This window comes from Arachis ipaensis, chromosome B08 (assembly GCF_000816755.2).
Source record: "Arachis ipaensis cultivar K30076 chromosome B08, Araip1.1, whole genome shotgun sequence".
NCBI lineage: Eukaryota > Viridiplantae > Streptophyta > Magnoliopsida > Fabales > Fabaceae > Arachis > Arachis ipaensis.
In genome coordinates this window covers 83,952,685-83,968,214 of record NC_029792.2, presented here as the reverse complement: position 1 = coordinate 83,968,214, position 15,530 = coordinate 83,952,685, and positions in this window count along the sequence as shown.

The following is a 15,530-nucleotide window of genomic DNA, read 5'->3' as shown; positions in this document are numbered from 1 at the left end:
GCACACCTTCCACTTTTCCACCTAGTGTGCGTACGCACACATACCTGTGCGTACGCACACCACTATTTTCTCACCAATATAATTCTTTTCTTCTCTTCTGTCTACTCCTTCTCTTCTTTTTCCCTCCACCCCTCCCTTCTCTTACTTTTGCTCACTTTTCTACTTTTTCTAGTTTCTTTTCATTGCATTTCATTTCTCACTTTAGTAGTATATTAGTTTTAGTTTAATTATTCTTAATTAAATAAGTTGCAAGTGTTTGATTGATATTGATCGGGTTGCTTCTTGCTTAAGTTTTGGTTTAATTTTTGATGAATGTGCACTGAGCATTAACCCTTTGTTTGATTGCCTAATTGAATTGTGAGTTTGATTCATATGTTGTTGCGACCATATGTGCTAGACTTTATCCTTATTTGGCATTTTAATCATGAATTGTGCACTTTTACTTCAGTGAATTGAGTTGAATTACTTGTTCATCATGGTTTTAAAATCAATACAAGCACATTAGAAGGCACTTGTTTGTTTTTAATGCTTTGCATTTGTTTGAGTGACTTGACTTGATTCTTATCTAGCTTGTCACTTTTTGCAACAAGTACCTTTATTATGTGACTATTGCATCATGTTTGAGGATGAATAAGTAGTCTTCTTTTCATCAATGAATTAGTTATTGTTGACTGTGCCATTTTCTATTTACCTTACGCTTTCACTTGCACAACATCAATATCCAACATCTTTATATTCAATTCACTTTAGTTGTGGCTATCTACGTTTGTTTGTGTCCTATCTCTTTTTCTTCACTTGTAACCTAGGCCACTTAATTGAGGAATACATGCTACTTCTTATGATTGTGTGGTTTCTGTTTTATCTGGCCAATGTGTTGTGTTATAAACCATGCACATTTAGAATACGCACATTGCCTTTTCTCATACCACACTACTATTACTTTTTCCTCAATTCTTGTTTTCTACAGTAACCCAAGACCCAGTGCCCACCAGCTGAAGGTGGAGCTTCACATCTCTTCAACCCCGGATTGAGTGCATGCACAGAGGACCGTGCAACGTTCAAGTGTGGGGGAGAATCCGCAAATTTGGGATGTAACTTTCTCTTTCTCAACACTTTGCATTATTTTCTAGTTTTTAATAGTTATATTTTTGTGAATATTTGTTAGTATTTTATTGCATTGCACTTTGCTTAGTTTGCTTGTGTATATCTTGCTTCTAGTTTTATAGTAGTAGATATTTGCATGTTGCATAGTAGAATAAATAAGTTTAGTAAGATAACAAAGAATTTTAAAAAAATTCCTTTTAGGGTGTTCCATTGATTAGATTTGAAAACTTGTTGTTGAACTTGCATGAAGTATTTTTTATGGAACACAGAAAAGAGCTTGAACAAATTACCTAGTGGGATTTGAGTTTCAATTGAGTGGTTGCACATTTTCAACCACAATTTTTTTTTCTTGTGTGATAAACTCCTTTTATGATTGTAATCTTAGATTTGCTTTAATATATATATATATATATATATATATATCCTATATTTGTTATTTTGAATGCATTTAGTATTATTGAGGCCATTTTTTATTAAACTCACTTAACCCATATGGCTAACCCTTGCGTCTACCTTTGTAAACCACTTTTGAGCCTTTAATTCCCCTTTGTTCTAATTTTAAGCACATCATTTGTCCTAAGCAAAAAATCAATAATGTCCATATATTGTATCTTTGATTAGCTTCGGTTTGAGTGTGTGTGTTAATCAAGTGTGGGGAGAAATTTGTGGGAAACACTTTGGTAGAATGTTACTTTGGGTGCTCATTGAGAAAATTTTGGAAAAATAGGCAAACACTCATGCATTCTATACTTGAAAAATATGCATCTCTTTTTTATGATAAAAGAAAAGAGAAGTTTTGGTGTATATACCTTTAAAAAAAAGAGAAAAAGAAAAAGAAAAGAAAAAGAAATGATGATAAGAATGAAAATAAAGGATGCATATGTGTGTGAATTAGAAAGAAGATGCATGAGTGAATGAGAGAAAAGGAAAAGAATGGGAAGTTAGGTTGTTTCTTGAGTGTAAATAGGTTAATATAGGATTAGGTTGGATACTTGAACTAATCAAAGGTCCAATTTACTAGTCCACTTAACCATATTAATCCTACCCTTACCCTAGCCCCATTACAACCCTCCAAAGACCTCATGATATTTATATTCATACGTCAAATATTTGTTGATTGTTAGATGACTTGAAAATCTTTGAAAATATGATTAAAGGAGGATTCAATGATTAAGCCCTAAAATACTGAGCGATAAGAGTGTATACGCATCCGGTGAGGGGTTCAATCGCTCAATTCTATGATTCCATCACTTATCTTGTATCTTCTTGCAAGTTGTTGAAATGAATTTTGAAAATTTCAAATCAAATCCTTGGACATTGATCATATTGCTATGTTTTTTTACCTTGGCCCTAAGACTTGTTTTGGATTGATTGAGATTCTATAATAGGAACCATAGTGTAGATATAGATAGATAGTATTTAGCATAGTTTCATGCATGTAGGTAGTTGCATTTAATAAATTGCTTCCCCCATAATCCTTCTCCTTTGACTGTGATTAGCATGAGGACATGCTATTGTTTAAGTGTGGGGGAATTGATGAACCCATATTTGACAATATATTTTGCTTTGGTTTGAGTGGATTTTATCACAAAAACCCACATTTATTCATCCAAATAGCATACTTTTGTGTTCTCTCCCTAAGTTGAGCTTAATTGTAAAAACATGCTATTTTGTGCTTAATTTAATCACTTTTATCCCACTTTTATCCCATTCGATGCCTTGACGGTTTTGATGACTGATTTCAGGTGTAATAGGTTGGAATGGCTTGATAAGATTGGAAGAAAAGCATGGAATTGGGAGAAATCATGAAGAAATCAAAGGAGAAAAGCATTTCAGCCTGTGCCCACGCACACCTTCTGTGCCCACGCACAAGGGTCAAAATCAGCACCTGTGCCCACATACAGGTCTGTGCCCACGCACAGAATGGAAATCGGCAAGTGTGCCCATGCACAATTTCTGTGCATACGCACAGGAGGAAAATCAGCATGTGTGCATACGCACACACCTGTGCGTACGCACACGTCCCAGCACGTGACTCACTTAATGAAAATCGCTCGGGGCAATTTTTAGGCCTCCAGACCCCAATTTTTGGACTTTCTGAAGCTGATTCTTCCTATATTAAGCAAGGCCTCACTCCATGTGAAAGGGAGGGAGAAATTAGGGTTAGTTTAGCATTATGTAGGTTATTTTCTAGAGAGAGAAGCTCCCCCTTCTCTCTAGAATTAGGGTTTTTTAGTTTAATTTCTTGTCATTTCTACTTTAATTCTTGTTTTAATTTACTTTTCCTTGTCATTTATTGTTATTGCATCTTTATTCTTCTTTATTTCCTTTGTTCTTTCCTTTATCTTGTCATTTTTATGTTATGAACACTCTTTGTTAATTTTACTTTCAATTAATGCAATTTATGTTTTATGTTCATTTAATGCTTCCTTTAGTTGTTATCATTTTATTGCTTTTGGTAGTTAGCTTTTATTTTTATGCAATTTAATTTGATTTTATTTTTATGCACACCAAGTATTTGATAAAATGCTTGGCTTAGTTTTTACTTAGTTTTTCTTCACTCTTAGCTTGAAATTGATGACTTTGGTGACCCTTGAGTCATTAATGTCCATTCTTGTTTGATATATTAGAGTTGTAGTTAGTTGATTTGGTCTCCCTTGACACTAAGTGACCCATTAGTGTTGACTTAGGACTTAGGGATTGGAATTAACTATGCTTATTTGACTTATCCTCGATGTAGGGTTGACTAAGTAGGATTAACTCTTCATGATCATCATGTGTTTGGGGTCAATGGCTAGGATAGGTAACCTTAACTCTCAATCACTTTCCAAGAGGTTTCTTGCATTTGAAGTTTAATTGCTTTGACTTTTATTACCTTGATGTTTAATTTCTTGCATGTTTAGTTTTCACACTCTTGGTTGAGAAATTGGGTGTTTGGGTGGAATTGAGTTGTGGATGTCCATTCCGCATTGTATGAGGATTGTTAATTGGTTTGATTTTCCTTGACTCTAAGTGACCCCCTAGTGTTGACTTAGGACTTAGGGATTGGAATCAATTATGCCCTTTTAACTAATTCTCAAGCAGGATTGACTAATTGGGATTAATTTCACATAATTGCCATGTTTGTGGTCCATAACTAGGATAGGAATCCTTAATTCTCCAATCCTCACCAAGAGCTCTTTTAGTACTTAATTTCCATTTTCATTGCCTTTACTTGCTTTCCTTTAATTCCTTGCATGATCATTTACTTTCTTGCCATTTACATTACTTGCTCTCTTGCTTTCCCAATCCCCATATCCCTCATAGCCAACAATAACATGACATTTCATTGCAACTCCTAGGGAAGACGACCCGGGAGCTCAATACTCTCGGTTTACATTTGGTTTGAATTGTGATAACATTTGATTGAGGATCAATTGTTGGGTTTGGACTATACTTGCAACGTCAATCCTATTTTTAGTGTGAAAATCCAAACCTATGCTCTTGGTTGTTGTCAATGAGCCCTTGGAATTCAGCTTTGGGTGGCTAGAATTTATTGGGATTGATTTGGAGTCTTTGAAGCTTGATGTTTGGTTTCTTTGGCTTAGGGGGGAATTGACCAAGGTATGGTGTTTGGTTTCTCTTAGTTAATGTAAAATATTACGTGAAAACTTAGGCTATTTATTCGTAGAATAAGTTGAAATATGTGAATGGTACATGTTTAGTGGATATAGTAAATAAATGTTGAGTTTGATGTGAATTATAGTTGGAAATTGATGAGTGGTGATGATCGGATATTTTATTCGCTTTTTGACATCATTTTCATACAGTTTTTAGTAGTTTCTATTTAGTTTTTATTAAGTTTTTATAGGTTTTAGTGTTAAATTCACATTTTTGGATTCTAGTATGAGTTTTTAGTAGTTTTTATTTTTTGACTGAAATTGAGGAGCTGGAGCAGAAGTCTGATTCAGAGACAAAGAAAGCACTACAGATGCTGTCTAGATCTGACCCGCCTGCATTCGGAAGAACTTTTCTGGAGCTACAGAAGCCCAAATAGAGCTCTCTCAACGGATATGGAAAGCTGACTTCCAGAGCTTTCCAGAAATATATAATAGTCCATACTTTTCTTCGGATTAGAAGGCGCAAAACTGGCATCCAACGCCAGCCTCCTGCCCTCTTCCAGGTGTTCGACGCCTAAAGAGCAAAGACCAGCGTCCAAAGACCCAGAGAGGACCCCCTAGAGTTGGCATTCCATGCCCAAGGAACCTCATAGCACGTGGATCTCATTAAAGGTCAGCCCAAACACTCACCAACTCGGCCTCAGAAGTGGATTTTAGCACTAAATAGATTGTTTTACCCTTACTAGTCATTTGTTTAGTATTTAAAGGATTATGTTTATGTAATTCAGAACCTTTTTTCACACTCTTCAATTTAGGAGAGCATCATTGACGTTTTTTTTTTTTACTTTTAGTATGAGTTTCTAACCCTCCTTGGTTGAGAGGAGGAGCCCTGCTGAGTCCTAAGAATTAATAAAAGTATTATTGTTTCTTCTTCGATCCGTGTTTGATCTATCTCTAAGATGTATATTCTGATCTTCATCGTAGTGAGTAGGATGATCTGACAAATTAGCTCTATTCATTATATTAAGATGAACGTGCCTGAAAAACACCCGCATCTTCTTGGGTTCGTGTGAGTACCTAGAAGAAAAGCACGAGCCAACAGCTATGTTTATACATCTCTCAGACGGTTAATCCACAATTTTGTTGGGGACTTCTCAAGACACCAGTTCAGCCGATCTTTGAGGAGATTAAGGTCTCCGTGGTATAGGCTAGAATCCAAAGAAGCAGCATTCTCTGGTCCGGAAGATTCGACCTTATCTGTGGTGTTTTGAGTAGGATCACCAAGAGAATGGACTGCTATGCGCTTCACCCTTCATCAGATTGAGTACCCAAAGCCAATGGCCATGGCCGTGTTCAACCTGTAGCAGAGGAGATCAATGACCACGGGCAATGGCTTTGATCATTTACAGCCTACCATAGAAGAAGATCATTCACAAGAAAGGAAGACAATAGTACCAGAGTTACTTCAGAAAGACAAAGCATCTCCGACTCTCAAGTCTATTCCCATTATTACTATTCCCAGCATATAATTCCTAATAGCTAACTTCTTAATAGTCAACTCCTTCTGATTCTGCCTGACTAAGACCTGCAAGACAACCATAAGCTTGCTTCAAGCCATAATCCTCGTGGGATCGACCCTGACTTGCTCAAGTATTACTTGGATGACCCAGTACACTTACTGGTACTGCTGCTGTTGTACGAAATAGTGTGGGTTTTGTGTACACGCGCACCAAGTGGTATTGAAAAATTATATGTTGAATTTGATAGTGAAGTGGTTGGAACTGATGCAATTATTGTATATATGTATATATGTGATGAAATTATGTTGAAATGATGATGAAGCATTAGTATTTTGAGTGACTAAGTGATTGATAGATAATAGGTTAGTGTTTGATGAGTCATGATAATGCTTGAAATGGATTTGGTTTGGATTTGGTTGATTTTGGATTGGAAACTTTGGAAAAGCTTGAGATTTGTGTCTCTGGTAAAAACCATAATTTTTAACCAACTTTGACGCGCTATAACTTAGCTCTTGGACCCTCAAATTTGGTGAAACTTGTCTTAAATGATACGGGTCCAAGTAGTTTACAACATTTGAAAAACGGAAGAAAAATTCTTTTTAATGAAAAAGTTATGCGCGTTTGAAGTTTGGGTTTAAAAACATAATATTTTAGAAAACCAGAAAATCTGCTATGCGTGCGTACGTACACTATCATATACACGCACAGACAAAGGTGTCTGGGCACACTCGTGCATACTCACGAGGGGTGTGCGCAGGCACACCCTGGGGATTTTACAAGTTGTGCGTGCGCACAGCAATGATGTATACGCACAAGCCCTATTTTTCATACAAAACTCTATTTTTAACAATTTAACCTTTCTGGCAGACTTGTAAACTTCTGTAACTCCTATTTAAGGTTCGATAGCTAGTCTTTAGGCTTCGAAATAAGAGTAAACATGTTGACGGTGATGAATTGATATTAAGGAAAAATGGATTACATGAAATGAGAGTTGTGATGGGGATGATTATGATAATGAGAATTGAGAATGATTAATGATGACTAAGTATGATGAGTATGGTTATGACACTGAGAGATGATTATGAATGAATTTGATTGAGATATAAAGAGAATGATTATGAAAATGGAAGTAAGTCTGATAGAGATGTGCCTACCCGGATAGTATGTATGGGTCGGGCCTTGTCCCACTTGCTTTGGGTTGGTATTTGAGATGCCTAGGTAGTACACAAAGATTGTGGTTCATCCCACTTACTCCGGGTCAGTAATTGTGACACCTGGATAGTAGCAGCAGTAGTGGTTTATTCCACTTGCTCTGGGTTAAGTTGTAAATACTCGCATGGGTAGTAGCAGTAGTAGTTCATTTCACTTGCTCTGGGTCAAGCAGGTAGTATGCAAAGGGTTGTCACTCAGTTACACTTGCTCCACGAGGTGGTATTCTGTCCAAGGATAGCTACCGGACATGTCGGGTTTGGCTATATAATCAACAGATGAGACTCATCAGCCATAGGACAGGCATATATCATATGCATTTGTATGTTTTACTTGAGTGTGCATTGTTTTGGATTGCCTAACTCCTTATCCATGCTTATCTGCTACCTGTTTTACTTGCTGTATCTGTACTCTATCTATGATTTCTTTGTTTGATTGGTATGTGTTTGTATCTGAGAGATCCTTGATAAACCCCATTTTTAGGATTTATCTTGTGCTTAATTTAGGGGATTTTATCATCTTTTCTCACATTTATCCAAGGAAATAGCATAGTTTCATGATTGTCTCCTAATTTGTGCTTAAGTATGAAAACATGCTTTTTAGTCCCTTAATTGCTAATTTTGATTCACCTTTGATTCCACTAGATGCCTTGATATGTTTGTTAGCGAATTCAGATTGGAAAGGCTAGGAATGGATCAAAGGGGTGGAGAGGAAAAGCATGCAAGTGGAGAACTCATGAAGAAACAAGGATTTGGGATGCTGAGATTGACGCGCATGCGTGGAAAGTGAAGTTGCATGGTGATGCATACGCGTACATGACGCGTACGTGTGGATAGGAAATTGCCAAGTGATGAGCGGATAATTTATACGCTTTTTGGCATTGTTTTTACATAGTTTTTAGTATGTTTTAGTTACTTTTTATTATATTTTTATTAGTTTTTAAATAAAAATCACATTTCTAGACTTTACTATGAGTTTGTGTGTTTTTTTGTGATTTCAGGTATTTTCTGGCTGAAATTGAGGGACTTGAGCAAAAATATGATTCAGAGGCTGAAGAAGGACTGCAGATGTTGTTGGATTCTGACCTCCCTGCACTCAAAATGGATTTTCTAGAGCTAATGAAACCCAATTGGCGCGCTCTCAATTGCGTTGGAAAGTAGACATCCAGGGCTTTCCAGCAATATATAATAGTCCATACTTTGTCTGAGTTTTGACGATGCAAACTAGCGTTCAAACGCCAACTTCCTGCCCTATTCTGGAGTTAAACGCCAGAAACAGGCTACAACCTGGCGTTTAACTCCAAAAAGAGTCTCTACACATAAAAACTCAATGCTCATCCCAAGCACACACCAAGTGGGCCCGGAAGTGGATTTTTGCATCAATTACTTATTTTTTGTAACCCTAGCTACTAGTTTAGTATAAAAACTACTTTTAGTGATTTATTTCACATCCTTGGATCATTTTTGAGACTATCTTTGTATCACTTTTGATCATTGATCACGTTTAGGGGGCTGGCCATTCGGCCATGCCTGGACCACTTTCACTTATGTAATTTTCAACGGTGGAGTTTCTACACCTCATAGATTAAGGTGTGGAGCTCTACTGCTCCTCATGAATTAATGCAAAGTACTATTGTTTTTCTATTCAATTTAAGCTTATTCCTATTCTAAGATATTCACTTGCACTTCAACATGATGAATATGATGATCCGTGACACTCATCACTATTCTCAACCTATGAACGCGTGCCTGACAACCACTTCTGTTCTACCTTAGATCGAGCGTGTATCTCTTAGCCTCCATTCCAAAAGATCGGAGTCTTCGTGGTATAAGCTAGAATTATTGGCGGCCATTCCTAAGATCCGGAAAGTCTAAACCTTGTCTGTGGTATTCCGAGTAGGATATGGGAAGGGATGACTGTGACGAGCTTCAAACTCGCGAGTGTTGGGCGTAGTGACAGACGCAAAAGGATCAATGGATCCTATTCCAACAGGATCGAGAACCAACAGATGATTAGCCGTGCGGTGACAGCGCATTTGGACCATTTTCACTGAGAGGACGGGAAGTAGCCATTGACAACGGTGATGCCCAACATACAGCTTGCCATGGAAAGGAGTATGAATGATTGAATAAGGGCAGTAGAAAAGCAGAAATTCAGAAGGAGCAAAGCATCTCCACACGCTTATCTGAAATTTTCACCAATAAATTACATAAGTATCTCTATCTTATTTTATATTTTATTTATAATTTAATTATCAAATCTCCATAACCATTTGAATCCGCCTGACTGAGATTTAAAAGATGACCATAGCTTGCTTCAAGCCACAATCTCCGTGGGATCGACTCTTACTCACGTAAGGTTTATTACTTGGACGACCCAGTGCACTTGCTGGTTAGTTGTGCAGAGTTGTGAAAAATAATTGAGATTATGAACGTGCGTATCAAGTTTTTGGCGCCGTTGCTGGGGAATGAACAATCACGATTTCGTGCACTAACTTTTTGGCGCCGTTGCCGGGGATTATTCGAGTTTGGACAACTGACGGTTCATCTTGTTGCTCAAATTAGGTAAATTTATTTTAATTTTAAGCTTTTTGTTTTTATTATTCTTATTTTCGAAAAAAAATTTAAAAAAAAAATAAATTATTCTATGTTCTTTAGAATTTTTAAGAATAAATTCTAGAGTTTCAGATGATGCTTTTATCATCACAGAAGCTAATTATCATCACAGGAGCTAATTGATTTCCATCAATCTGGCTGTTGTATGTAATGTCCCGCTGAAGCTTGGCTAGCCATGTCTAATCTTTTTAGACTGAAGCTTTAGACTAACATTGCATGATTCCTGGAATTCTCATTAAAAATTTTGAAATCCTTATTTTTCTTTTTCCAAATAATATTCGAAAAATACAAAAAAAATTTAAAACCATAAAAACCAAAAATTTTATGCTTCTTGTTTGAGTCTAATATCAATTTTTAAGTTTGGTGTCAATTGCATATTTTGATCTTTTCTTTAAATTTTTGAAAACCCATGCATGATGTTCTTCATGATCTTCAAGTTGTTCTTGATGATTCTCCTTATTTGATCTTTGCATTTTTCATGTTTTGTGTCTTTTCTTGTTTTTCATATGCATTTTCAATTTGTTATTGTCTAAAGTTTGAAAATTTCTAAGTTTGGTGTCTTGCATGTTTTTCTTTTCTTAAAAATTTCCAAAAAAAATAAGTCTTGATGTTCATTTTGATCTTCAAAGTGTTCTTGGTGTTCATCTTGACATTCGAAGTGTCCTTGCATGCATTAGTTGTTTTGATTCATAATCTCTATGTTTTGTTTCAATTTGGTGTTTTTTTCTCTCTTTACTAAAAATAAAAAAATCAAAAATATATCTTTCCTTGTTTTACTCATAAATTTCAATTTCAAAATTCTATCTTTTCAAATCTTTTTCAAAAATCAAATCTTTTTCATTTATTTTTATATATTTTTGAATTTTTTTTAAAAAATTTTATTTTCAAAATCTTTTTTTTATTTTTATTCTTACTTCAATTTTTGAAAATCTCACTAACAATTAATGTTTTAATTAAAAAATTTTTCAAGTTGTTACTTGCCTATTAAGAAAGGTTCAATCTTTGAATTTTTAAAATCATATCTTTTAGCTTCTTGTTAGTCAAGTAATTAACCTTAATTTTAAAAAATCAAATCTTTTTAAATTTTTTTTCAAATCTTTTTCAAAATGATTTTCAATCATATCTTTTTCAAAAATCAATTTTCAAAATCTTTCCTAACCTCTTATCTTTTCAAAATTGATTTTCAAATCTTTTTCAATTAATCTTATCTTTTTTTTTATTCTTATCTTTTTCAAAACTACCTAACTAATTTTCTCTCTCTCATTTTCGAAAACTCCTCACCCTTTTTTTTTCAAAATTCTTTTTAATTAACTAATTGTTTCAAATTTTAATTTTAATTTTATTTCTCTTTTTAATTTTTGAATTCTAACTAATATTTAAAATAAAAACAAAATTATTTTTATTTTATTTTATTTAATTTTCAAATTCTTCCCCCTCTCATCTCTTTCTATTTATTTATTTATCTACTAACACTTCTCTTCTACACAAAATCCGAACCCCCTCTTCTTCTCTGTGTTCGAATTTTTCTCTTCTCCTTCTTCTATTCTTCTCTTCTTCTACTCACATAAAGGAATCTCTATAATGTGACATAGAGGATTCCTCTTCTTTTCTGTTCTCTTCTTTTTCATATGAATAGGAACATGGATAAAGACATTCTTATTGAAGCTGATCCTGAACCTGAAAGGACTCTTAAGAGGAAACTAAGAGAAGCTAAAGCACGACCCTCTGGAGAGGACCTAACAGAAATTTTCGAAAAAGAAGGAGACATGGCCGAACCTAATAACAATGGTGGAGATACAAGGAAGATGCTTGGTGACTTCATTGCACCCTCTTCTAACTTCTATGAAAGAAGCATCTCACTTCCTGCAATTAGAGCAAACAATTTTGAGCTTAAGCCTCAATTAGTTTCTCTGATGCAGCAGAATTGCAAGTTTCATGGACTTCCTTTGGAAGATCCTCATCAATTTTTAGCTGAATTCTTACAAATCTGTGACACTGTCAAGACCAATGGAGTTGATCCCGAGGTCTACAGGCTTATGCTTTTCCCTTTTGCTGTAAGAGACAAAGCTAAAACATGGTTGGATTCACAACCTAATGATAGCCTAAACTATTGGGATAAGCTAGTTAGTACTTTTCTGGCCAAATTCTTTCCACCTCAAAAGATGAGAAAGCTTAAAGTGGAAATCCAAACCTTAAGACAGAAGGAAGGAGAATCCCTCTATGAAGCTTGGGAAAGATATAAACAACTGATCAAAAGGTGTCCTACTAACATGCTTCCAGAATGGAGCATCATAAGTATATTCTATGATGGTCTGTCTGAGTTGTCAAAAAGGTCATTGGACCATTCTGCAGGAGGATCTCTTCATCTAAAAACCCCTACAGAAGCTCAAGAACTCATTGAAATGGTTGCAAATAACCAGTTCATGTACACCTCTGAGAGGAATCCTATGAACAATGGGACGCCTAAGAAGAAGGGAGTTCTTGAAATTGATACTCTGAATGCCATATTGGCTAAGAAAAAAATATTGACTCAGTAAGTCAATATGATTTCTCAGAGTCTGAATGGATTGCAAGCTGCATCCAACAGTACTAAAGAAGCATCTTCTGAAGAAGAAGCTTATGATCCTGAGAACCCTGCAATGGCATAGGTGAATTACATGGGAGAATCTTATGGAAACACCTATAATCCTTCATGGAGAAATCACCCAAATTTCTCATGGAAGGACCAACAGAAGCCTCAACAAGGCTTCAATAATAATGGTGGAAGAAATAGGTTTAGCAATAGCAAGCCTTTTTCATCATCTTCTCAGCAACAGACAGAGAACTCTAAATAGAGCCATTCTGGCCTGGCAACCATAGTCTCTGATCTATCCAAGACCACACTAAGTTTCATGAATGAAACAAGGTCATCCATTAGAAATTTGGAGGCACAGGTAGGTCAGCTGAGTAAGAAGATTACTGAAACTCCTCCCAGTACTCTACCAAGCAATACAGAAGAAAATCCCAAGAGAGAGTGCAAGTCCATAAGCATGACCAACATGGCCGAACCTGGAGAGAGTGAGGAGGACGTGATTCCCAGTGAGAAAAGCCTCATGGGACGTCCTCTGGACAGAAAGGAGTTTTCCTTTGAGGAACCACAGGAATCTGAGGCTCATACAGGGACTATAGAGATTCTATTGAACCTCCTTCTGCCATTCATGAGCTCTGATGACTATTCTTCCTCTGAAGAGGATGAAGACACCATTGAAGAGCAAGTTGCTAAAGATCTAGGAGCAATCATGAAGCTGAATGCCAAGTTATTTGGTACTGAGACTTGGGAAGATAAACCCCCCTTGTTCACCAATGAACTGAATACATTAATGAGGAAGACATTACCTCAGAAGAAACCGGATCCCAAAAAATTCTTCATACCCTGTACCATAGGCACCATGACCTTTGAGAAGGCTCTATATGGCCTGGGGTCAGGGATAAACCTCATGCCACTCTCTGTAATGGAGAAAATGGGAATCTTTGAGGTACAAGCTGCAAGAATCTCATTGGAGATGGTAGACAAGTCCATGAAACAGGCTTATGGACTAGTAGAGGATGTGCTAATAAGAGTAGCAGAATGGGCCTTAAACGCCCAGTCTGGCACCATTCTGGGCGTTTAATGCCAGAAACAGGCACCAGACTGGTGTTTAACGCCAGAACAGAGCATCTAATTGGCGTTTAACGCCAAGAATGGGAGAAAAGCTGGCGTTAAACACCAGAAACAAGCAGCAACCTGGTGTTTAACGCCAGAAGTGCACTCTAGGGGCGTTTTGCACGCCTAAATGGAGCAGGGATGCTAAGTCCTTGGCCCCTCAGGATCTGTGGACCCCACAGGATCCCCACCTATCCTACTTCTTCTTCTCTCCTCTTCACACCCTTTCATAACACTCTTCCCCAAATAACCTTCACCAATCACCTCCATATCTCTTCCCCAAATATCCTTCACCAATCACATCCATCCACTCTTCCCCAAAAAACCCCACCTACCTCCAAATTCAAATTACTTTCCCTCCCAAAACCCAACCCTAATACACGAAACCTAACCCTTCCCCCACCCCTATATAAACCCATCAACTCTACCTCATTTTCACACATTACAAACACTTCTTTCCCCCCTTGGCTGAATATACACTTCCCCTCCATCTCCTCCATTTTCTTCTTCTTCTCCTATTTTCCTTCTTCTTTTGCTCGAGAACGAGCAAATATTTTAATTTTGGTGTGGTAAAAGCGTTGCTTTTTGTTTTTTCCATAACCAATAATGGCACCTAAGGCCAGAGAAACCTCAAGAAAGAGGAAAGGGAAGGTAATTGCTTCCATCTCTGAGTCATAGGAGATGGAGAGATTCATCTCAAAGGTCCATCAAGACCACTTCTATGAAGTTGTGGACAAGAAGAAGGTGATCCCTGAGGTCCCTTTCAAGCTCAAAAGGAGTGAGTATCCAGAAATCTGACATGAGATTAGAAGAAGAGGATGGGAAGTTCTCTCCAATCCTATTCAACAAGTCGGGATCTTAATGGTTCAAAAGTTCTATGCAAACGCATGGATCACTATGAACCATGATCAAAGTATGAACCCGAATCCAAAGAATTGGCTTACAATGGTTTGGGAGAAATACTTAGATTTCAGTCCAAAAAATGTAAGGTTCGCATTCAACTTGCCAATGATGCAAGAAAATGCACGCCCCTACACTAGAAGGGTCAACTTTGATCAAAGGTTGGACCAAGTCCTCATGGACATATGTGTGGAAGGAGCTCAATGGAAAGTTGACTCAAGAGGCAAGCCGGTTCAATTGAGAAGACCGAACTTTAAGCCTGTAGCTAGAGGATGGTTGGAGTTCATCCAACGCTCTATCATTCTTACTAGCAACCGATCCGAAGTAACTATGGATCGGGCCATCATGATCCATAGTATCATGATTGGGGAGGAAGTGGAAGTTCATGAGATTATACCTCAAGAACTCTACCAGGTGGCTGACAAGTCCTCCACTTTGGCAAGGTTAGTGGTGCACGAATTGTGAATCACACTTTTCACAACTCGTACCACTAACCAGCAAGTGCACTGGGTCGTCCAAGTAATACCTTACGTGAGTAAGGGTCGAATCCCACGGAGATTGTTGGTTTGAAGCAATCTATGGTTATCTTGCAATTCTTAGTCAGGAAGTCAATTATATTTATCAGTTGAATTGCGAATGAACAAGAGAGCATGGGTTAAAAGTTACTTGTTATGCAGTAATGGAGAATATGTTGGAGTTTTGGAGATGCTTTGTCTTCTGAATCTCTGCTTTCCTCTGTTCTCTGATTCACGCACGCACGTCCTTCTATGGCAAGCTGTGTGTTGGGGCATCACCGTTGTCAATGGTTACATCCCCTCCTCTTGTGAAAATGGTCCAAATGCTCTGTCACAGCACGGCTAATCATCTGAGGTTCCCGATCATGCTGGAATAGGATTCACCC